Source organism: Meriones unguiculatus, chromosome X (genome assembly GCF_030254825.1).
Source record: "Meriones unguiculatus strain TT.TT164.6M chromosome X, Bangor_MerUng_6.1, whole genome shotgun sequence".
Lineage (NCBI taxonomy): Eukaryota > Metazoa > Chordata > Mammalia > Rodentia > Muridae > Meriones > Meriones unguiculatus.
Genome location: NC_083369.1, coordinates 17448619 through 17474446, shown reverse-complemented (window position 1 = coordinate 17474446; position 25828 = coordinate 17448619). Strand labels below are relative to the sequence as shown.

At 40.8% G+C, this 25828-nt stretch overlaps 1 pseudogene; it reads right to left on the bottom strand.

Moving 5' to 3' along the window:
• On the bottom strand, positions 1 to 22469 carry LOC110542036 (nicotinamide phosphoribosyltransferase-like; annotated as a pseudogene).
• Between the last annotated feature and the right edge of the window lie 3359 nt (positions 22470 to 25828).

The window sequence follows — 25828 nt, the reverse complement described above, 5'->3', positions numbered from 1 at the left end:
TTAGGTAGCTCCAGATCTGCTATTTCTTCTTCTAAGTGTGACAAAATCTCCTGCTGGTGTCCTCTGTAAAGATAACTGGCCCCCTTTTGACCTTTTGTTGGAATGGCAACTGGGTCCTTAAAGACTTTAACCACAGGACATTAGTAGCAATTTAGCTGTAACTATCTTCTCAGTAACTTCTGCAACAAAGCTCTACCTGAATGGAAGGAAACCATCTCCAAACTCCATTTTTTTTTTTTTGTTTAATGCCTTCTACAGTGTCCTATAAAAAGTATTAATATCCACTGCATCTCCTTGAATCACTCTAGGATAAAGTGGCAGCAACCTGTAGCCTTTTGAATTCCCCGTAAGAAGAAACTTTTTACCTAAAATATCAGAGACCTTTAATACGGTGTCAAGAGAATGTCCAGAATCAGGTCTAATTATTAGTGGTTCCTCTGTACTTTTGATACTATTAAATATCTCAGGTCTTTACCCCATATTTTCTCACACTTTTATAATTGTCATAACTTTGCTGACCACAGACACAGGCTGTGTTGCTATGTGTTCAAAAGCATCTTTTTCAAAATCATTCCCCTTAGCTAGAACAGAATATTCTGGAACAGATCTTATGTTTCATAGTATTGGAGCAATTCCTAGTACTGTAACTGTTCCTTTGAAGTTAACCATATAAGCAGTCTTTTGAAAAGAGACTCCTCTGAAGCCAAAATCATGTAACTTGTATTCCAGACAATTTAAATTAGCAAAAGTTTCTAGCAAATATTTGGCCAGTATTTTCTTCTGCTGTCTAGCAATTGTGGCCACTATGATTGAATACCAGGACTGAACAGGAATAGTCTCAATTCAATGTATAAGCACACAGCATCCTGCGACTGTAAAGAGGTTTCTTTGGGATGACAGACCACTCAGGAACTTTCATGGGATATGACCGATATAGTTCTAATGAACAAAGAAATGTTTGGCTGTCTTTCCATCTGCATCTTGGCATCTTGGCTGCATCTCTTTCCATCAGTTGCTGGGGGAAGCCTTTCTGATGAAGATTGGGTTAGGCACTGATCTATGAACATAATAATATCTTTAAGAATCATGATAAACTGTAATTAATATATAAAAAATAAAATTTTAATTAAAAATAAAATGAAAGAAAGAAAGAAAGAAAGAAAGAAAGAAAGAAAGAAAGAAAGAAAGAAAAAAAAAAAAAAAGAAAATATCCAAAAAAAAAAAAAGAATCATTGTTGATTTTTTTTCTATGCAGTGTCTCTGGGCTCTCCAACCCAGCAGTGTGGGGCATTGGCTCCCTCTTGTGGTGTGGGCCTCAAATTGGTTGGTCATTCTCACAAATTCTGGGCCACCTTTTACCCCAGCACATCTTGCAGGCAAGACACATTGTGAATCATAGATTGAGTTGGTATCTCATTCCCACTGCTGCGAGCCTAGCCTAGTTACAGAAGATGGCTGCTTTAGGCTCCATAGCATCCAAGTTCAACCAGGTTCCAAGAAGTTTCCACTGTGCTAGGTTTCCATATAATCCCCTAAATGCTCTCCAATTCCAGTCATTTCATCCAGTACTCTCTCCCTCAATTCCATTCCTCACCACCTGATCCCTCTTGTTTCCATTTCCACCTGCCCACAGTCCACCCACAAAATCTATTCTATTTCTCCTTCCTAGGGAGTTCCATGGGCTCCCCCTCCCCCGAGACCTCCTTGTTATTTAGCCTCTCTGGATCTGTGTATTGTAGCATGGGTATCTTTCACTTTACATATAATACCCTCTTATAAGCTATATTTGTTTTTCTGGGGCTGGGTAGCCCCACTTAGGATTATTTTTAGTTCCATCCATTTGCCTGCACATTTCATGATGCCATTTTTTTTAAACAGCTGCACAATACTCCATTGTGTGAATGTACCACATTTTCTTTATCCATGCTTCATTTGAGGGACATCTAGGCTCTTTCCAGTTTTTGGCTATTACAATAAGGCCGCAATGATTATAGCTAAACAAATGTCTTTTATGGTAGGATGGAGCATTCTTTAGGTATATGCCCAAGAGTGGTCTTGAGGTAGATCAATTCCCAGTGTTCTGAGGAACTGCTGTATCGACTTCAACAGTAGTAGTTACATGTTTGCACTCACACCAGCAAGAGTGTGAGCTGTTGCTTGTTGTTATGATCTTAGCCATTCAACAAGTGGAATCTCAGAGTCATTTTTATTTGCACCTCCCTGATGGCTAAGGATGTTGAACATTTCTTTTAAGTGTCCATTTGAGATTCTTCTATTGAGAGTTCTCTATATCTGTACCTTATTTTAAAATCAAATTGTTCTGTTTGTTGATGTCTAGTTTCTTAAGTTCTTTATTTATTTTAGGTATTTGCCCTCTATAGGATGAGGAGTTGATGAAAATCTTTTCTCATTCTGTAAGCTGTTGTTTTGACATACTGATGGTATACTTTGCCTTGCAGAAGCCTTTCCGTTTCATGAGGTCCCATTTATTAATTATTATTTTTAGGGCCTGTGCTATCAGTGTTCTGTTCAGGAAGTTGTCTCCTGTGATCAATGTGATCAAGGCTCTTCCCCACTATCTCTATTACCAGGTTCAGTGTATCTGGTGTTATGCTGAGGGCTTTGGTCCACTTGGAGTTGAACTTTGTGAGGGGTGATATATATGGATCTCTTTGCGTTTTTCTACATGCAGATATCCAGTTACACCAGCAGCATTTGTTGAAGATGTTTTCTGTTTTCCACTGCTTCTTTATCAACAATCAGGTGCCCATAGGTGTGTAGATTTATATCTGGGTCTTCAGTTTGATTCTGTTGATCCACCAGTCTGTTTCTATGCCAGTACCATGCCATTTTTATTATTGTTGCTTTATAGTACAGCTTGAAATCATGGATGATGATACCTCCACATGATCTTTTATTGTACAGGGTTTTTTAAATTTATCCTGGGTTTTTTATTTTACCATATGAAGTTGAGGATTGCTGTTTCAAGGTCTGTAAAGAACTGTGTTAGAATTTTGATGGGAATTGCACTTAATCTATAGTTTGCTTTTGGTAGGATGGCATATTTACCATTAATCCTATCAATCCATGAGCATGGGAGATCTTTCTACCTTCTGATAGCTTCTTCTATTTCTTTCTTCAGAGACTTTATGATACTGGTCTTTCACTTGCTTGGTTAGAGTTACCACAAGATATTTTACATTATTGGGGTGGGGATTGCTTTTGTATACTATCATACCATCTGCGAATAAAGATACTTTGGCTTCTTCCTTTGTATCCCCTTGATGTACTTCAGTTGCCGGGTTTCTACAGCAAGAACTTCAAGTACAATGTTGAATAGGTATGGAGAGCCTTCTCTTCTTCCTGATTTTAGTGGAGTTGCTTTCAATTTGCTGGGTATAGTCTTCTGGGCTGGTATATGTGGTCTCAGAGTATGAAAGATATCTGTCCAGGACCTTCTGGCTTTTAGAGTGTCCATTGAGAAGTCAAGCACAATTGTGATGGGTTTGCTTTTATATGTCACTTGGTCTTTTTCCCTTGCAGCATTTTAATATTTTTTCTTTGTTATGTGTGTTTAGTTTTTAAATTATTGTGTAGCAAGGGGACTTTCTTTCTGAACCAATCTACTGGTGCTCTGTAAGCTTCTTGTACCTTCATAGGTATGTATGTCCACCTTTAGGTTAGGATTTTTTTTTCTATGATTTTGCTGAAAATATTTTCTAGGTCTTTGATCTGGAATTTTTTTCCTTCTTCTATTTCTATTATTCTTAGGTTTGGTCTTTTTATGGTGTCCCAGATTTCCTGGATGCTTTGTGTCAGGAATTTTTTATGTCTAACATTATCTTTAACCAATGTATCTATTTCTTCTACTGTTTTCTTCAATGCTGGAGATTCTCTCTTTTATCTCTTGTATTCTCTTGGTGTTGCATGCGTCTGTAGTTTCTGTTTGCTTATCTAGATCTTCCATTTCCAGAATTTATGCATTTTTGTGCTTTCTTTATTGCTTCTATTCTATTTTCAAGTCTTGAACAGTTTTATTCCTTTCCTTCAACTGTTTGGTCTCTCCCACCCCCCTTTCTTTGAGGTATTTTTTTCATTTCCTCCATTTTTTGTTTGCATTTTTCTCAATTTCTTTAAGGGGTTTATTTATTTGCTCTTAAAGGATGCCTATCATCTTTATAAAGTTGGTTTTAAGATAATTTCCTTGTGCTTCACTGTGGTTCTCCTCCTCCCTGGGGAGCTGTTCTCAACCAGCCCAAGAAGGTAGGAAGAGACAGTTCAACTTTAATTCCAGAGAACAAAGGTTATATACCCCTTGGGGAGTGGATGGGGGGGCTCCAAGGATAGGTGTACATAATTGGTTAAAACTAGGCACTTTAAGGATGCTTGATTTACGTTAAACAGCACGCTCCTATCATGTGAATGGAAACACTGTACCTAGTTATTCTATAGGCACAGGGAGGGGAGAGCTAGCAGTGAGCTGTATCAAAGGCCAAAGCTGTGTCAAATGTAGTCAGGGGCATCTATGTCCGAAAACATTCTCCAGATGAAGTCAGGCAGAGAGTAGGAGGGATAGCTGGGGAGATGGTGTCCTGCATCTTAACGCTAAGCTCAAAATGGCTATCCAGACTGGGAGGACTGCAACCTCAAACAGCAGGGTCCTCCCAACATTTCGGGTGTGTTAAAATATTCAGGGCCTGCTGTGGTAGCTTAGCTGGGTTCTGGTGGTGAAATAATGCCTTGGTTGTTGTTGATTGTATTCCTACACTGGCATCTAGGCATGCGGATTTGTGGCGATTATAGGTCCAGGTGCTGGTTTCTGAGTTTGTCTCTGTTGGATAGGTATTTTGTTCCTGGGTTCGGTTTCCTCTCTGGTCTTCTGGCCTTTGTGCCCTGTGGTTGAGCAGGGGGTTGCCACCCAATTTGTGAGATGAATTTCTGGTAGCCGATGCAGCCTCTGGTCCAGCAAGGGTCTCTGCCTGAATGGCCGTTTGGGCATGGCTATGAAGAGGGTGGGGAAATTAGGAATTAGGTGGGGGCACCGAAAGTATGAGGGTTTCCTTGGGCAAGTGGCTTAACTGGAGTTCTGGTGACCAGAGTGGCCTCTGGTTAAGCATCAGGCCTTTGTTGGCGACTGGGCCACTGATAGGAGGAGGAGGAAAGGAAAGATTGTGGGTAGAGTAGGCAGGCACTGAAAGAGTTAGGAAGGTTCTGTGGAAGGGCTGCCTATGCCTACCTAGAGCTCTGGCAGGTAGTGTGCCCTCTGATTGAGCAGGCATTCTCTGTCTACCTTGAACACAGACAATTTATTGACTGCCCTAGTGACACTAACCAACTAACAGAAAAATACAAAGTAAAAGAGAGACAATCGACAAATCTTTCAGTCTGTGGATTAGGTTTATGCTTAGGTACCTTTTTACCACTTTCTTTGCTTTGTTTTGGAGTTTTATGTAGATAGATAGATAGATAGAGCAATAGATAGATAGATACATATATATATTTGGAGCAGTGTTCAATGATGAATGTGACAAAGAAGGGCCTATTGAGAATCAGGTTTAATTTTCTCTGGTGAAAAAAAAATGTTTAGATTTCTCTGCCTAAGTGTGTGTATGTGTGATATGTTTTGGGGGGTGGATATAGGTGAATACATTGAGAAACAGAGATAGAGAGACAGAGAGAAGTAGAAATACAGAAACAAAGAGAGAAAGACCTGGGAGATAAGGTCTTGGAATGGCATGTCTGAGACTTTAATCACTTTTGTCTTTTTCACTTATTAGTGGAAAAATGCTCAAAATAAAATGAAGTATTAGTTTTGTCTTCAGGCGACTTTCTTTAACAAACTAGCATGAAATTTTCCAACAAATTAAAAGGTATCATTAAGTTTTTATATATCTTAGTACTTCACTGAATCTGTGTCAATGCACTTGCATTGGCTTTTTACATTCCTCCAGCCTATAGGTTGAATTCTCTTTTTCAACAAATTCGTATGTTGCAGTTCTGACCCCAATTATGAGTTTATTTGGAGACAAGGTCTTTGTGAGGCAATTTCAATTAAACAAATTCTTAAGAGTAAGGCCTCAATTATATATGACTATGGCCTTATAAAAATAGGAAAATCTTTTCTGAAAGATCCCACCATTTGCCTGCAAATTTCATGATCTCCTTGTTTTTTATTGCTGAGTAATATTCCATTGTGTAGATGTACCACAATCTCTGTATCCATTCCTCTGTTGAGGGATATGTGGGTTGTTTCTAGGTTCTGGCTATTATGAATAAAGCTGCTACAAACATGGTTGAGCAAATGTCCTTGTTGTGTATTTGAAAGATCATTCTGAGTGAGGTTTCCCAGAAGCAGAAAGACACATATGGTATATACTCACTTATAAGTGGATACTAAACCTATAAGATAGGATAAACATACTAAAATCTGTACACCTAAAGAAGCTGAGCAAGAAGGAGGACCCTGGGGAAGATGATCAATTCTCACTCAGAAAGACAAATGGGATGGACATTGGAAGAAGGAGAAAAAGGAAACAGGACAGGAGCCTACCACAGAGGGCCTCTGGAAGACTCTATGCAGCAGTGTATCAAAGCAGATGCTGAGACTCATAGCCAAACTTTGGGTAGAATACAGGCAATCTTAGGAAAGAAGGGAGAGATAGAAAGACCTGGGAGAGGACAGGCACTCCACAAGAAGAGCAACAGAACCAAAACATCTGGGCACAGGGGTCTTTTCTGAGACTGATACTCCAACCAAGGACCATTCATGGATATAACCTAGAACCCCTGCTCAGATGTAGACCATGGCCGCTCAGTGTCCAAGTGGGTTCCCTAATAAGGGGAACATGGACTGTCTCTGACATGAACTCAGTGGCTAGCTCTTTGACCTCCCTCACCCAGAGTAGGGAGCAGCCTTGCCAGGCCACAGAGGATGACAATGCAGCCAGTCCTGATGAGACCTGATAAGCTAGAGTCAGATGGAAGGGGAAGAGGACCTCCCCTATCAGTGGACTTAGAGAGGGACATGGGCAGCGATGAGGGAGAGAGGGTGGGATTGGGAGGGAATAAGGGAGGGGGCTACAGCTGGAATACAAAGTGAATAAACTTTAATTAATATAAAAAATAAAAAATTAATTAAAAAAAGAAAAAATAGGAAAATCTCTCTCACACTTTCTCTCCTTTCTCCCTCCCTCCTTCCCACATGTGAGCATAGCATGAAAACAACTATCTATAAGATATAACAAGCACTCTCACCAGAACTCAACAATGTTGGCACCCAAATCTCAGACTTGCAGCTCCTATCAAATACGTTTTTATTGTTTAAGCAATATTCCCAACAAGTTTCAGGTGGCCATTTATGTCTTTCTTCAAAACTTTGCTCCAGCTGTCTGTGGGACTGTAATCATATTATTTAACTTTTAATATTTACTGCTTCTAATATCTGCATCCCTAATTATACAAAACATAAATTGGCTCCTTATTTTAATTTCAGGCATTGCCTTGGTAGTTAACTCAGTAATCTAATAATGAGATCCACTCTGCTTCTTCCAGTTTATAGTGGTGGCGGTGGGGGGGAAACGACAGGAATTAGGCTGCTGTTTTACAACCCAAAAGTCATTGCTATTCTGTGGAGGGAATCGGGTAGGGGCACAGAAAGAATTCTGTAATACAGGCTTGCTGTTTTGATAATGGTTTTTATTGATTTTTTTTTTGTTATTTCAAACATTTGATTATTTCCTGCAGCTCCAACATAATTGTTTCAGAGAGATTCTGATTATTTTTGACACATTTGTAGGTGAAGATGAGCCAGTGTTTCCTGTTCTTCCATTTTGCTTATGTTACTCTTAAGCTGCCTTGTCTCTGTCTTCTTCATTGGATTATTGTCATTGTAAACATGGAATGATATTATGAGCTTGATTCTCAAGCTCAGAACCCACATGGTCTAAGGAAAGACTCCCACAAATTGCCCTCTGATCTGCATATACATGCAGTGCATGGGAGCCCACATACACATAAAATAAACAAACAAATGCATACATAAATGTAATTTTAAAAATTAAAAATAAATGCAGACAACAACAGAAAGCACAACATTCAGGAAGCCGAAGCAGTAAGACATCCATCCCCAGGTCGAATTGTGTGGGAGAGTTTGTACCCCAAACTGAAAGAAGGATGGTGACTTAAGCAACCAAGCACAGGGAAGCCCATTTTTCTTCTTTCTCACCGCTGCACAGGGCAGCTCACACTATGGAGCCTCTGCTGGTCCACAGTTTGTGCTGAATCATGGTGGCAAGTGAGGCATTAGGGCAGTCTCTCCCAGTGGTCAGTGTTACCACAATCTATGTGGAGTAATTGTGGCTATAACCCATCATCATCCTGGAGATTTGGGGGTGGGTGGAGGTCACTTCTTGGAGCTGGAATCTCTGTCTATCATAGTGAGCTTAAACATCTTAAATGCCATATTCAGCAAATCTCTAACAAGTTTGGGGAATCATTATATATTAAGTATATATGAGTTGTTAGTGAGGGAAGCAGGGGCTTCCTCTGTCATGAACTCAGTTGACTGCTATCTGATCACTCACCCCTGATGATGCAGCCTTGCTAAGCCACAGAGGGAGAGGATCCAAGCAGTCCTGATGAGACTTAACAAGCTATGGGCAGATGGCAATAGTGGAGAACTCCCCCTTTCAGTGGACTAGGGGAAGGGAATGTGGAGAAAATGGAGGGAAGGTGAGACTGGGGTAGTTGAGGGAGAGGGCTTCAGTTGGGATATATAATGAATAAATTGTGGAAAAAGTATATATGAGCTAAACAATCCTTGCTTGGTTTTTACTTTCTTTAGGCTGTATCTTGAAAACATATACAGGAGGCTAAATAAAGGTTTTTTTTCTGTAATTAATTACATTAGTACTTAGCATGACTGAAAGTATAGTTCCGAACATATTAAAGAATTGATCCTTTATGAGATGACTGACATTAACATGTATGTCTTAATTATCTTTGACAGCTTACAATAAGTTAATAGTATTTTATAAGATTAGGATTTTATAGCTTTATTCCTGTTAACTTTAGTCTTAAAAAATAAATGAAATGCTCAACGTCATTAGTCATAAGGGAAATGCAAATCAAAACGACCCTGAGATTTCACCTTACACCCATCAGAATGGCTAAGATCAAAAACTCAAGTGACAACATATGCTAGAGAGGTTGTAGAGAAAGGGGAACCCTTCTCCACTGCTGGTGAGAATGTAAACTTATACAACCACTCTGGAAATCAATCTGGCACTTTCTCAGACAATTAAGAATAGTGCTTCCTCAAGATCCATCTATACCACTCCTAGGCATATATCCAAAAGATGTTCAAGTACACAACAAGGAGATTTGCTCAACCATGTTCATAGCAGCTTTATTCGTAATAGCCAGAAGCTGGAAACAACCCAGATATCCCTCAACGGAGGAATGGATACAGAAATTGTGGTACACTTACACAATGGAATACTACTCAGCAATTAAAAACAAGGAGATCATGAAATTTGCAGGCAAATGTGGGATCTAGAAAAGATCATCCTGAGTGATGTAATCCAGAAGCAGAAAGACATGGTATATACTCACTTATAAGTGGGTAATAGACCTATAAGATAGGATAAACATACTGAAATCTGTACACCTAAAGAAGCTAAACAAGAAAGAGGACCCTGGGGAAGATGATCAACCCTCACTTAGAAAGACAAATGAGATGGACATTGGATGTAGGAGAAAACAAGTAACAGGACAGGAGCCTACCACAGAGGGCCTCTGAAAGGCTCTGCCCTGCAGGGTATCAAAGCAGATGCTGAGACTTATGGCCAACCTTTGGGCAGAGTGCAGGAAATCTTATGAAAGAAGTGAGAAATAGTAAGATCTGGAGAAGACAGGAACTCCACAAGGAGAGCAACAGAATAAAAAATCTGGGCATAGGGGTCTTTTCTGAGACTGATACTCCAACCAAAGACCACTCATGGAGATAACCTAGAACCCCTGCACAGATATAGCCCATGGCAATTCAGTGTCCAAATGGGTTCCATAGTAATGGGAACAGGGACTGTCTCGGACATGAACTAATTGACCTGCTCTTTAATCACTTTCCCTTGAAGGGGGAGCAACCTTACCAGGCCACAGAAGAAGACAATGCAGCCACTCCTGATGAGACCTAACAGACTAGGATCAGAAGGAAGGAAAGGAAGACCTCCCTTACCAGTGGATGTGGGGAGGGACATGTCTGGAGAAGGGAGAGGGAGGGAGGGATTGGAAGAGGAGGGAGGGAGCTACAGGGAGGATACAAAGTGAATAAAGTGTAATTAATAAAATAATAATAATACCAATTTCTCAATTTAAACTCTTTTAGCATCAAGATAAGCCTTTTAACTAATAAACACAGTCCACAGAGAGACTGGCAACTTTCCTGATCCTTTTATGGTACACCATTACAGAGGATAACAGTTTCTTACATGGCTCAATTTATCAAAATAGCTAAAGCTTAACAACGTTCACAAAGACAAGGAAGGTAGACATACATTTTAAGCCTAAATAGACATTAGATGTGGAGAGACATTATCTAAGCTAGTGGTTTTCAACTTTCACAATGCTGCGACCCTTCAATAAAGTTCCCCATGTTGTGGTGACCCCTAACCATAAAATCTTTCTCATCGCTATGTCATACCTGCAATTTTCCACTGTTTTGAATTTCAGTGCAAATGTCCAACATGCAGGTGGATGTAAGCTACTCCTGTGAAAGGTTCTTTTGACTCCTAAAGGGTCTAGACTTATAGGTTGAGAAACATGACTCCAAACCCTTTGGCAGACTGCTTAAGTCTTGATATATCATAGGAATAATTCAGTCTCTGGTGTTTAATATTTGATGCTCATAGCTGTGACCCTAATTTTTAGCCTCTATCTATCTAACTATATCACATATTAATAAATATATTATAATAAAACATCTTATAAACTTTAAACTTTCATTTAAAGTTAATAATTATTTAAAGTTTATAATTATTATAAAGATGTTTCTTTAAAATATACAGTTTTTCCTTTTACATTTTCTGTAAAAGCCCAAAATTTCTTTTTAAAGAAATTTAAAATTTCTCAACTGTATGTTCATGTAATATCAAAATAAAGTATTTAAAAAACTACTTTAAAAAAGTAATTTCAAAAGTGAAGACACAAGGCACAACTATAATCTGCACAAGGCAAAATGAAGCTCCAATGATGCAAACAGTTCAATGTCTCTAAAATCAATACCACTTGGGTGACTCTTATGTTACAAAGCTTGGCTACCGGCAAGGTACACTCTGGTATATGGACACATGAAGATGCAACTTCAATATCTTACTAAAGAAGGACTGTTTTTCACATCCTGTCTTTTATAAAGCTTGTTTTCAGGATGGGCCAGGAATTATCATACAAAAATCTGTCCTAATCCAAAATATCTTGAGGACCTGTTGTTCTCTCATTTGTTAGCTCACACCATGTGGTTGTCCTTAATCAAATAGGTGGTGAAGACATAGGACATCCTTTCCAAACTTGTCAAAGATGGCTTCCAGCCATGTGGCTGCCTAAGGATGGCAGCAGGACACAGCTTGCTTAAAAATACCATATAGTTCCTTTAGGATTACTTATGCACAGACTTTTAATTATCAACGCCGTGTTGCGAATTTTAGGCTAATTTTTTGTTACAAATAATCCAGATTTTTAACCAGACCCAAATAATGTTTCCATCCCTATTACATTAGATCTATAGGCTAGAAAAGACAAGAGATAAATTCTGAGCCCAGGCAGTGAAACAGTAAGCTTATACATTAAAGAAAGACTAGTCATACAAAACAGGCAGCAAAATTAAACAGTAAGTTCATACATTCAGAGAACACACCATATATTCATACATTTAAAATCAGATCGACAAAACCAACCTTTTGATGTGGTGGGGAGCTGTAAGATTGGCAAGGGAGTGATCTCAAGAGCTGTCTGTGTAAGGGGCTACAGGGTGTGGCTCTGGGGTTGAAGTTTGAGCCAAACAGTAGCATCAGTATGGCAACTGCACTTGATTCAGCCCAGTGGCCTGAGTGGCCACAGTCACGCTCACCCACAGGGTTTGGCATTGAGTTGGAGGATTTTCTTAAAGCTGCTGAGCAATTTTTGAACTTTTGCTTCTATGTTATTGTTTTCAGTTTTGTGTTTTAACGGGATTTCTTTGTGTGTCAATGAGTGTCTCTGTGTCTATATGTATTTCTTGTGCTTTTTTGGATCTTTTACTCTGTTTTTCGTATTCTGGTATGTTTTATTTTAACTTATTGTATTATTGCTTTTCTTTTTTAAAATATCTGTTTTGTTTTTTAAATTTTTATTTTTTATATTAATTACAGTTTATTTACTTTGTATCCCAGCTTATCCCCTTCTCTCATTCCCTCCCAATCCTACCCTCCCTCATCTCCTCCCTGCCTCACTAACTCCACTGATAGGTGAGGTCCTCCTCCCCTATCTGAACCTACCTTATCAGGTCTCATCAGGACTGGCTGCAATGGCCTCCTCTGTGGCCTGGCAAGGCTGCTCCTCCTTTTGTTTCTTGAACTGCTCTGGAACCTGTGGGCAAAGCCTGATTTAATCTTGAAGTTTCCTACCTTGCTTAAATTCAGATTGAGGCAGCTAAGAGTGACCTAGAAAGGAAAGTTTTGTCTCTGTGTAGGAAATCTTCCTTGGGTGCTAGCATCCCCTGAGTGGCTATGACTGTCCAGAACCTACTGTCTATTTATTGGTGATTTGTCCTTGCTTTACCTTGTAGCTCTCAAAAGAGGTATGAATGTACTGCTTCAAAGAATTGTCACCACATATATGAACTCAGGCAGGGTTTTAGGGTGGCAAGAGCAGGGTCTCTGTAGATGGACTGTGGAGTGAATGAGAAATATACCCCCCACATACATACTTTTTCTCCACCCCAGGCTCCCCCGTGTTCTTGCTGTGTATCCTCTCTGCTGCCCTTGAAGGAAACACTGGGTTCTGGAAGTCCTCAGGGCTAATAGGAGAGCTGAAAAGAACATTACTGGAGCACTGGTTACAGGGCTTTGAGTAGAGCTCAGTAGTAAAATGAAGCAAGCACTAGGCTCAGGGTTCCACAAAGTAGCAAACAGCAGCTACAAATATCTTCTTCAAGAGTGAAAAAAAACAAAACAAAACAAAACAAAAAACAGGGCACAATTACAAACTGAACCAAGCAAAACTAAATTCACACATGATCCACACATGATCTTGTGGGCTCCTCCAAGGAGCTTGAATCATTTCTCCAGTTCTGCCTGCTGCAGAGCTTCTCTTCTAGGCTCTGGCTGGTCCCACTACGCTGCTGCCGCTGTTCTTGGTAGTAGTCCATGGTACTGGCATATCCAAAACTGCTGCTGTTCCTTGTTGCAACTGAGCTTCACTTTCACCATAGCCGCTCATAGGTTCTCTTCCTCATTTTAAGCCTCGACTTCATTTCATGACCCTGTCAGTCCTGGGCCTTCAACTGTCGGTGAGGCTGCACCTTCACCAATGGTCTCTCCTAGCTTTGAAGAGTTTCAGTTAGCCTGGGTGACTCCATTTTGAAATGAGGAGCCATCTTAACCGGGAGCTGAACTCAGGTACCTGGAAATATCACAGAATGTACACTTGGCAGAAAACAAAGTTAACTCTCCTAGCAACAGCCTCCAGGAGATATGACAGAATAAATACTTGATAGAAAATAGAGACAATCTCCCTGGCAATAATCAATGAGAGTCGGTTGGGAAAATTCTCCCCAATGTTCCAGATGCAGTTTAGAAGAATAGCAATTGTGATTATGTAAAAGGTCACCTCGCCCCCATGGCTTTTACCTAATCCTGTAACGTCAAAGCTTGCTGTCATGGAAACATATGCCTCCCTGCTTGTTGTCATGGAAACCTCCTGCTTGCAGTCTTTCCCTTTACAAACCCCGCTCACTCAGGGATCAGGGTGCCACGTCTCTACTGCTGTGTCAGTGAGACTTGGATCCCAATTTCGATTGCTCTCGTAATAAAGCTCTCTTGCTCTTGCATCGGGTCATCTCCTGGTGGTCTCTGAGGGTCCCATGATCCTGGCATTGCAGCCTCTCACAGTACCAAGCCTTGGGTGTTCTTCCTGACCTCTTTATGCTTCTAAAACCAGTACTGCCTGGGTGGCTCTTACACTACCAAGTTTGACTGCCAGCGTGAGGTACAACCTCGGCCATTTCAGGAACACAATTTGTACGTGCTGACCCTGAGCAATCACTTCCCTGAAGATTTCACTTCAGTGATGCTGGTCTCTTCTCAATCACTGCTAATTTCTTAGTTCCAGTTAACCAGCATCAATTGTGCCAGCAGCACAAAGGATTCACTTCAGTGTTGCCTGTCTCATGTTAATTGTGGCTGACCAAAATGACAATCTCAATTCAAAATAGCAAATGGCCTTGATAGAGTCTTTAAACCTCCCCCTGAAACTTCGCAAGCCCTTCATCTGCTGCTCTGCTCTCAACATTCTTACCTTCCAAGCTCCCACAGAACATCCCACTGATCTCTCAACCCTCAATGTCTTTTCTAGCTGAAAGTTCCAAAGTCCTTCCATAATCTACCCAAAATATGGTCAGGTCTGTCACAGCAATACCCCACAGTCCTGGTGCCAACATGTTTTAGTTAGAGTTTCTATTGCTGAGACAAAACATCATATCCAAAATGCAAGTTGGGGAGGAAAGGGTTTATTTGGCTTATCCTTCCATGTTGTTGTTCATTATCAAAGGAAGTCAGGGCAGAAACTCAAGCAGCGCAGGAACCTGGAGGCAGGAGCTGAGTATAGAAGCCATAGAGAAGTGCTGCTTTCTGGTTTGCTTCCCCTGGCTTTCTCAGCTTAATTTCCTATAAAACCCAGGACCACCATCACATGGATGAAACCACACAAAATAGGCTTGGTTCTCCCCCGTCAATCAATAATTAAGAACATGACTTTCAGCTGGATCTTATGGAGTCACGTTCTCAGATGAGGTTCCCTCCTTTTACATAACTCCAGTTCTTCTGTCAAGTTAACAGAAGACCAGCCAGCACACTGACGAATCTGCAATGGTTCCACTAGATCATATTCTTACCCGTTAGTATTGCTTTGACCCACCGGCCTTATAAAAAGAATACCTCGTTTTTCTTTACACTGTCCTGTTCTGAACTGGAGGACAAGAAGTGGCATCTATTGGGAAATACTTAATGAGGAAACTGGCAGGGTAGGACATCTCCACAACTGTGAGCAGCTCCTATCATGAGTTGAGAATTAGATGGACTGGTTTTTAACTGAGTAAAGTTTGATGGGTTGTTAAAGGTTTGTTTCCTACATACTTCATAATTTCTGCTAACTGTCGTCCATAAAGGAATCACCTTTAGGGAAAAAAAGGCCCCAGAGGCAATAGAGGAATATATTTGGTATATCAGAAACCCTTCACTGCTGTAGAATCAGGAGAACAAGAAGGGCTAGGCTCTGGAAATCTGAGGTCACACTACCGTGTTCTGAACACTATGGGGGAGTCTCCTTCTAGGCTCTTATTTTGGATGGTAAAGAAGGGTTTGTGCCATCTAGTTTCAGTGCTCCTTGTGCTGCTTTTCTGCATCAGACACAATCCCTTGACCTGGTTCAAGCATCTCCAGGAGGAAAAATAGTATTGTGTATGACAGTGATCGAGGTTGTCCTTGCAGGAATCCACCAGTTGTGCCATGAACCTTTCTATCCTGATGAACCTTGGGACTATTACTACTTTCGTTCAAATCAGACATTCTTTGTGCCCTACCAGGTATGACTTTAGATCTTTCCCCACTGAGAACCCACCCACTCTGTGACTGCCTTTTATGTTAGTTGTTACCCTTGGCCTTGGTTTTAATGAGGGAAGGTAGATATTCTGTTTAAAAATGAGCAAGCAGGAGGAAACAAAGAGAGCAGCAGCTGCTGGCACCCATCCAGACCTGAGGAGTCTGAGAGACCCATGGAAGCTCGGCAGGGTAACGCCGGATATAAAAGGAGTCTGCAGAGCTCCCAGTACCTCCAGAACAACTAAAAGGAAATAAAAGGCAAGTCTTATGGGAAGATGCTTTTAAAAATTGGACTCATTAAATTGGAAAGGCATCTCAGCCAGCAGGCTGGAAGCACAAAGGACACGGCTAATGAGCCATGAGGCAGCTGTGCTGCTTGCCCTGCTGTCAGATGGAAAGCGCAAGGCACAGGGTACAAGGTGCAGAGCAGCAATGCTCCCTACAGCCTACAAGCTCAACAGTTGTGCCTCGTGAGCTATGGGGATGGCTGGCACTAAAGGACAGGGTAGTGTGTGGCAGCCTGGAGCCCCTGCAGAAACATGTCATAGGACTGAATAGGGCTGTTCCTAGGCCTGCTGGCCATCCCCCAACATAGATTCACTGTGGCTGCAACCAATCTTGTCCTGCTAGGAGACAGAGTGTGGGAGAACTGGTGCTGTCTGCAGGCTACAAATGCAAACGCTAAGCCTGGAGAGCCTTGGAGTGGCAGGTATCGAGGGCTGGGAGATGGGCAGCAGCCAGGATCTTGCACAGAACTTGCCCCCAGACACCCTGCCTACCTGCAACATCACCCTGACTCTGGACAACAGCAGAATATCTGAGGAGCTTTGACAATAGCCCAGTATGTATAGTGTTTCAGAAATTAGAAACCTCGTTGCAATGAAAATTTGCATGTAAGGCTGTTTGGGGATCGTGTGTGTGTGTGTGTGTGTGTGTGTGTGTGTGTGTGTGTGTATGTGTGTGTGTACTGTGTGACACACTGCAATTTCCACTGCCACAAAGATGAACAAATAGGAGATGGCTAAGTAGAAATGATAGAGGAACAGTGTTGTGCATGCTCAGTGAAGAGAGCTGAAACTAGAGATGCGGTGACAGGTATAAGAGAAGGCTGTGATGAATGAGGAAACATGTAGTTGCTAAATACGGCTGACAGTGTGATGTGCAGCAGTCTGAAGCTTGGGCAGACTCAGCTTCCAAACACACTGACCAGCTTTATGATCATCCCAGCTCTGAGCAAACTTAGGATGTCCAAAATGAAGAATGGTTCATTTTCTAGATTAGAAATGTTATGCCCAGATTTTAAGGTCCCCCAAGACCACCAGGAGCCAGACCACGTATGCAAGAACAAAGAGCTTTATGCAGGCTTAAGCTCAGTCTCGCCACCATCACCAATGCAGTGGATCAGAGAGGAGAGCCCTGAGCAACTGCACAGTAGGGATTTTACTGGGGTTTGAGGAAGGACTGGGAATTTCCAGCTTAACAGTTACACAATTGGGTGACACGGGCAAGCTTGTTACAAAGTGATTGGCTAACTAAAATAACATTGAGGGAGCTATCTCTAGGCCTCAGGAATGTTAGGTACTTTCTGTGCTATGAAATGTTCTACTACAAGATCGGTGGGCTGCTCAGCACAAATGCCCCACCCTGAGATTAAATACCTTCCCATTCTTCTGGTTATCCTCAGGCTGTTCCTTGGGTAGGAAATCTTATGACCTTGTTTCTGGAATTGCTTACCCTTGGCCTAGTTCCTGGTGACCTTGGGGCGGGGTCACAAGTTCCTGGTGACTTTTGGGTGACCTTGTTTAGGCCTAATTCCTGGTGACATTTGGGGTGTCAAGCCTGGTTCTCTGAGAACCCCTCTTTCCCCCCCAAAAGGTGTCTATAGTCTGTGCTGCCTCTGGAGGTCTTGTTGGTATCCATGGTCTTCTGCCCCAGGCTGTATTGAAGCTCAAGTTTTATGTGGCTCTCCACGGGCTGCCTCTCTGGACATCTGTGGTCTGTGCTGCCACCTGAATCCATGTTGATGTCAATGGGCTAGGCTGTCAATGGGAACGGTATTGGTGTACATGGCCTGTGTTGCCCTGGAGGCTATGTGATGTCTGTGCATGTACTGCAGCAGAGAGTCATGCTGAAAGACCACGCTGAGGTCTGTAGTATGTGCTGATGGCAAAGACCATGGGACTAGCTAACCCAGAAGGAGAAACGGACATGGAGTGGTACTGAACCAAAAGCACAGTTACAGTTGATCACTCTGTGTACTCTATAAAGACAATCTTGTGTTTTCTTTTAAGGTTTACCTGGGAACTTTGCAAGCCTGATAGTTTAATAGTATGTACACATGTAATGTTAATTTTTTTCTGTATGTAGTTTGGGTTCAAATTTCTCTTATTAAGGTGGTGGTAATGTTTTGATATTTCATAAGATGCCTAGATACTTTTCCAGAATGGAAAAGAAAGCTAGAAAGCTTAAGGAAGTTGCAAAGCTCTGAACATCTTATATATGATATGCAAAAAGTCAAAGTTCAGTACACTGATGATAAGTCTCTGATGTAGGGCTCTGCAGGGTAAGGTTGAAGTTGGTCATTTCCAGATGTCCAATTTATTTGTGCTTGGTCTATAATGATAGGCTCCTTTTTCTAAGCAGGGTTTTGAAAGTCTTCCCTGATCTGGGTGATCTCAGGTCTTACAAGGAGTGTTACATAGCTGTCAGGGCAGATTTATAGGCCAGACCCTTTCCTGATAAGGAAACTTCTTTTAAAAGCATCTAGAAATTCCTAGAAATGCCCCTTCCTGCTAAGTATCTTACTCCAGCAGTGTCCTTCAATTGTACTTGGAGATTCCCACCACCCCCCCCACACACACACATAGAATAATTAAGTACTGTATTTTCCTTTTTGTGATAGAACCATTAAGTATCCTGATCCCCTGACCCCAGGAAATCAAACACATCTACCCTCGAAATGCTTCCTCCCTCTGCCTAGGGTTTATATCGCCCTTGATTTCACATGATATAGGCGTACACTTTCTCACTCCAAGACCATCTGAGATTCATCATTTATCCTCCATCAGGTTGTGTCTCACCAGGTCTGCCCTCTGGTCCACTGGGCCTGGGCCTTGCTGGGGCTTTGTCATGGCTGCAAGCCAACTAGACATGGGCCTTGAACCACACGATGACCTCATGTTAAAAGAGCTAAAATGTAACATTCTGTGGAAAAACTTTTCCACACCTCAGTTTACCTTACTTGGGCCTCACCCTAAAGTGCTTTAACTGCCCCTGAGAGAAACAGAATCTCCCTTCTCCATCTGGAAACTGAGTTCTAGGACACCAGCCAAACTCCAGGACCCCACTGAACAGAGAATGACACTTTGCTTAAATCATTGGGGCTACTGATCCAACCTTCATAATAATTACAAGAACTGGATTATTTATGTGTTTAGTTTTTACCCAAGTAGTTAAAAGTACTGACCTTCTGATGTGATCAGAGGTACTAAAAATGAGACTATTTCCCCTCTCACCCTTCAAGATCAAGTAGGACCTGGGGGCATCTCTAAAAAATGTTCTGTAACTGGGAGGACTTACATGTTCTCTTGTTCAGAGAAGCCATGGAAACCTATGATTAAAAACATAAAAAATAAAAATAAAAAAATAAATAAAAAGGCTAGAGGAACAGAGGTTCCTCCAAAACTTAGGTGACTTGTGAGGATTCTAAAGTGACAATGAAAGATTAATTTTGGCTGCATGTGTGGTCTTAAACTTCAGCAGGAAAGTATGGCCAAACAATAAAATTATTGCTATGTTTCTTCTGTGTTTTGTTTTGTTTTTCAAGACAGAGTTTCTCTGTGTAGCCCCAGCTCTCCTAGAACTCACTTTGTAGACCAGGCTCCCTAAAACTCAGAGATTGAAAAGTTTAACTAGCCTGGGTGACTCTATTTTGAAATGAGGAGCCATCTTAACCGGGAGCTGAACTCAGGTGCCAGAATGTGCACTTGGCAGAAAAAAAAGTTAACTCTCCTAGCAACAGCCTCCAGGAAATATCACAGAATAAATACTTCATAGAAAATGGAGACAATCTCCCTGGTAATAATCAATGAGAATCATTTGGGAAAATTCTCCCCAATGTTCCAGATGTAGTTTAGAAGCATGGCAATTGTGATTATGTAGAAGGTCACCTCGCCCCTATGACTTTTACTCAATCCTGTAATGTCAAGGCATGAACCCCCCCCCGCTTGCTGTCATGGAAACCCCCTGCTTATGGTTTTTCCCTTTAAAAACTCTGCTCACCCAGCGCTTGGGGTCCCACTTCTCTACTGCTGTTTCAGTGAGACTTGGGTCCCGAGTTCAATTGCTCTCGTAATAAAGCTCTCTTGCTCTTGCATTGAGTCATCTCCTGGTGTTCTTTGAGGGTCCCATGATCCTGGCATAACAAGATCTTCCTGCCTCTGCCTCCTGAGTTTCTATAATGGTTAAAGAGACTATATTCTCGGGACGTTAGGCTTAAATCCATATGAGATGTTTAGACAACTGATTCTCACTAGAATTTTTCTTAAAAATTCTGCCCAGATATGGGACATAATGACCTTGCCTCAATTAAACATTATAAGAGCTACCTGCAGTCAAGAGAGACAGGCATACTATTTTTCAACCTAAAAATCAAATAGTGGTTAAATTTCTTTTCTTTCCCTCTCTAGAATCAATATTGTATTGATTTCACATGTATTCTAGCCACTTTAACAGCTATCAATGTGCCTGAAAGCAGATGTTGGGTTCATTAATCTCCTAACCAGCCTTGGAACAACTGCTACTGTATGGGACTTTCTCGAAAATAATCACTCTGGGCTATAGTGAAGTAGGCTCTAGCATTCTTTCCACTCCTTCTGCCCTTTTGCTTCTATAGATAGTCCTACAGATGGAGCCCCAGATAGGGTACATGCCAGAATTTTGATACAGCCCCCTAGACCAGCCCCAGGAACCTGCCTCGTAATAGTCCCCTCTCTCTTGAATCTTTATCACCAAGAAGCAGTTTGATGAGTCACTGCCCCTTCTCCTGACAGCACTCAATTCCAGTCTTTGAGAGGAGGAAATGAAGGAGAATTAGGGGATAGAGATATATTCAGAAAACAAAAGCAGGCTTCCTGGGATAGATTCTTCTTGTTCCCAAGATATATTGTGAGGAGAACCTATGGGAGGGAATGGGGGCGGATAGCTAAAAAAGACTAATAGGGGGCTGGAGAGATGGATCAGGGGTTAAGAGCACTGGCTACTCTTCCAGAGGTCCTGAGTTCAATTCCCAACAACCACCTGATGACTCACAACCATGAAAAATGGGATCTGATGCTCTCTTCTGTCAAGCAGGCATACATGCAAAGAGAACACTCATATGCATAAATAAGTAAATCTTTTGAAAAAAGATTTACTTTTAAATCTTTTAAATTTACTTTTAAATCAGGGTGGAAAAAAAAGGGTTCCAGGGGCTCAATAAAATACCAGAACCAGTGTCTATTTAATGGACTTCCAGCCTTAAACTTCTACCATCCTGAATGTCTAAAGCTGTTGTCTGATTTCTTTATACCTTTGTCACTCATTTTTCCCGATCAATCCATTTTTGTTTTTGTTCCAGGAAACAAACTCAGTGATCCCCTAGACAACTGCTGCCACCTCTCTTTTATTACAAAAGGGTTGAAAGAAAACCTCCCACCAAAACAACTTAACAGAGAGGGCTGTAAGCAATACTTTGAACTAAAGAGAAAATGAGGTATACCCAAGGAGATTGTAGAAAGAAAACAAATGAAGCTATAATTAATAAAACAAAAATAAGTTTGAAGTACACAAATATCAAAAAGACTACAATTAATACACACTTTGCAATAATAACTTCAAATATTAACGTTTTTAACTCTCCAATCAAAAGACACAATCTGGCTGAATGGAATACAAAGTAAATTATGTCATGCCTGTACAGACTCAGTGGCAGTAACAGGTGTAAGAGAAGGCTGCAGTATATGGGGGAACATGTCATTGTTGAGAAGGGTCAGCAGGGTTTGTGCAATAGACTAGAGTTTTTGCAGACTCAGTCCTTGAATACACTGACCAGCTGCATGATGTCCCTGGCTCTGAGCAAAGACAGGTGTCCAAAATGAAGAACTCTTTGTTTTCTGTATGGGACCCCCTTGAAAGGCCTCTATGGTCCATGCTACCCCTGGAGGTCATGTTGCCCTGGGCTGTGTTGAAGCTCCAGGTTTGTGTGGATGTCCAAGGCCCATATTACCACCAAAGGTCAGATGGATGTCTGTAGTCTGTGCTACATCAAGAATCTATAAGTGCCCATGGTCCAGGTTGCTGCTGGAGGTCATGTTGATATGAGTGGTATGTATTGCTGTCTGAGGCCCATATTGGGTTTTAGGTCCGTGGTCTTGCTGCAGCTGGGGGCTATGTTTATGTCTGTGACTCATTTTACCACTGAAAGCCATGTGCATGTCTGTGGTCTGTACCTGAAGCCATGTTGATGTCCAAGGGCTGTGCTGCCACTGGAGGCCATGCTGATGTCTGTGGCCTGTTCTTGCCACCAAGGGCCGTGTTTGGGCCCATGGTGCTGTTAAAGCTGGGGGCCATATTGATGTCCATGGCCTATGTTACCACGGGGGCCAGGCAGATTGTGTGGTCTGTGCTGCCACCTGAAGCCATGTTGATATATATGGACTGAGTTACCACCATATGGATGTCTGTGGTCTATGCTGCCATTGAAAACATGTTAATGCCCATGGGCTGAACTGCTGCTGGGGATCATATTGGTGTCCATGGTTTGTACTGCCACCAGAGACCATGCTGAGGTCTATGGCATGTGCTGACTCCCAAAACCATGTGAATGTCTACCAGAAACCATGTGGAAATCTATGATCTTCTGACTGTAAAGGGCCAAGAAAAGCTACTTTTGTAATGGTATTGGTTACCACAGACTCACAATTGGGAATGAAGGACATGGAAGGCTTCTTGTGAGACCCCAAAAAGTAACAGCATATACAGAAAACCATTGAAGAGAACTCTTAAAATTGTGATAAGGATGCTGTAGTGTGGCTCTCCACAACTGATGGCTTCTGATGAAACTGTGGGTAGGGAAGACTGGCCACTGGGAGTTTGACCGTGCTCCAGTGAATATATGGACAACACAAATTGAAGTTGGGTTAGTTTTCTTTTTTTCTTCTGTTTCCTTCTTTTGTTTTGGGAGAGGTAACAAGGGTGTGGGGCAGACCTGGGAAGAAAGGGAATTGAATGTGATTGGCATGCATGATGTTAAACTCCCCAATAATCAATAAAAGTATTATGTTGGGAAACACAATACAACTTTCCATTGTCTATAAGAAATTTGTCTACCCTTTAAAGATAGGGACTGTTTTAAAATTAAATCATTCTAAGTAATTTGCAACCAGGAAGCAAATAAGTTTTGATATCTTAATATCTGACAAAAATAGACTTCAAAGTAAACTAATTGGAAGACAAGAAGAAGGGTACTTCATTCTAACCAAGGGAACAATTAATCAAGAAAGAAATTATAATTCTAAACACATATGCACTGAAAACTGGTGTTCCTAATTTCATAAAAAGTATACTTTTGCAAAATGACAGCCTACAAACTGGGAAAGGATCTTCACCAACGCTATATCTGACAGAGGGCTGATATCCAGAATATATAAAGAACTGAAGAAGTTAAAAAGCAACAAATGAAGCAATCCAATTAAAAAATGGGGTACAGAGTTAAAGAGAGAATTCTCTGCAGAGGAATACAGAATGGCAGAGAAACACTTTAAGAAATGCTCAGGGAGATGCAAATCAAAACAACCCTGAGATTTCACCTTACACCCATTAGAATGGCTAAGATCAAAAACTCAAGTGACAACACATGCTGGGGAGGTTGTGGAGAAAGAGGAACCATCTTCCATTGCTGGGGGAAATATAAACTTGTACAACCACTTTGGAAATCAATCTGGTGCTTTCTCAGACAATTAGGAATAGTGCTTCCCCAAGATCTAGCTATACCACTCCTAGGCATACATCCAAAAGATGCTCAAGTACACAATAAGGACATTTGCTCAACTATGTTCATAAGAGCTTTATTCACAATAGCCAGAACCTGGAAACAACCCATATATCCCTCAACTGAAGAATGGATACAGAAATTGTGGTACATTTACACAATGGAATACTACTCAGAAATTAAAAACAAGGAAATCATGAAATTTCCAAGCAAATGGCGGGATCTAGAAAAGGTCATCTTGAGTGAGGTATCCCAGAAGGAGAAAGACACACATGGTATATACTCGCTCATATAGACCTATAAGATAGGATAAACATACTAAAATATGTGCACCTAAGGAAGATAAACAAGAAAGAGGACCCGGGGTAAGAGGATCAATCCTCACTTAATTCTTTTTTTTTAATCTATGATTTTGTTACTTCTTTAAAGCATTTGGAAGGATGTTTATGAAAAAGATACTAAAAGATAATCAATTTTCTGATACAACTAAATTTTAAAAAATAATTTAAATTGTAAAAAAAAATATGGCTGTAGAAAATTATTGTTCTTGATTCTAAATTATTATCCAAACTTCATTTCTTTTTATTGCATTTGGTTTTGTTTTGTGTTTTCCCTTTTTAAACTTTGTGCTTATTAACTATCAAATTTTGCAAACAAAAAGAAAATTTCATAATAAAATATCCCTGGCCCAGTACTTTGAGATGATATCTATTGTAATTAGGGTTATGGTTCCTGTTGTGAAACAGCATGACCAAAATCAAATTGGGGAGGGAAGGTTCATGTGGCTTATGCTTCTGCATAAGTATTTATTGAAAGAAGTGAGGACAGGAACTCACACAGGACAGGAACCTGAAGGGAGGAGCTGAAGAAGAGGCCATGGGAGGGGGTGCTGCTTACTGGCTTGCTCCTTGTGTCTTGTTCATCCTGATTTCTTTTTATTTTATTTTTATTTTTAATTCTTTACATACATAAAAGAAAGGACTACCAGCCCAAGGATAGAACTACCCACAATGGGCTGGGCTCTCTCCTATCAACCAATAATTAAGAAAGTGCCTTACAGCCAGATCTTCTGGAAGTATTTTTTCAATTGAGGTTCCCTCTTAGATGATTCTAGCTTGTGTCAAGTTGACGTAGAACTATTCAGCACATCTATCATTTCTAAAATAAGTTTAGCTGATAATATTCTACTCTAGGTTACCCTAGCCAAAGAACCACTCCTAGCTACTTTGTTGTTCAAAAGTAGCTGAAGGGGTTATGCCATCCACTCCTAATAACCAAACACTTGCCCTCCAGCTCCTGGTATTGTTCATCCCAGTAACAAGGGACCATAAACACATAACTATTGGGTGGCTACTTAGCAATGATTTTTAGAAAATATAAGGGAGGCATATAGAGGAAATGTCAAAGCAATAAAAATAAAAATGAAGTGACTTTTGTCAACCATGCCTCGAAGTAAATAAGATTGAATTACTGTAAAATAAGGGTTTTTACACATGATCGCCTGATGATAGATATTACGGAGTCTGCACAGTCTGCATCGCTACAATCTTTTACAAAAAGTGCTTCCTGTAAGGATTCTGGCACAGGAACTGTTTATTTAGTCTCAGACGATTGAATGCCACTCTCCGTGGTAATCATTACAAAGGATTGCTGTTCATAATACACAATATAATTTTTTCTGGTTTTCATCTGTACAAACTCTTTTGTCTATGTAGTTCTTTTTCATGTCTTTTTCTTTGTGTATTGAGACAATAGTTGTATATCATATGGAGTACATTACAGTATTATAATACATGAACATAAGCTCTGATAGTCAAACAAAATTGGTAAGCCTTTAAAAACACTTACCATTTTCATGTATTGGGAATTTTGTACTCTTCTTTAAGTCATTCTATTTTTAATACATTTTTAATTTAAATATAATGACATCACTTCCCCCCTTTCTTCCCTT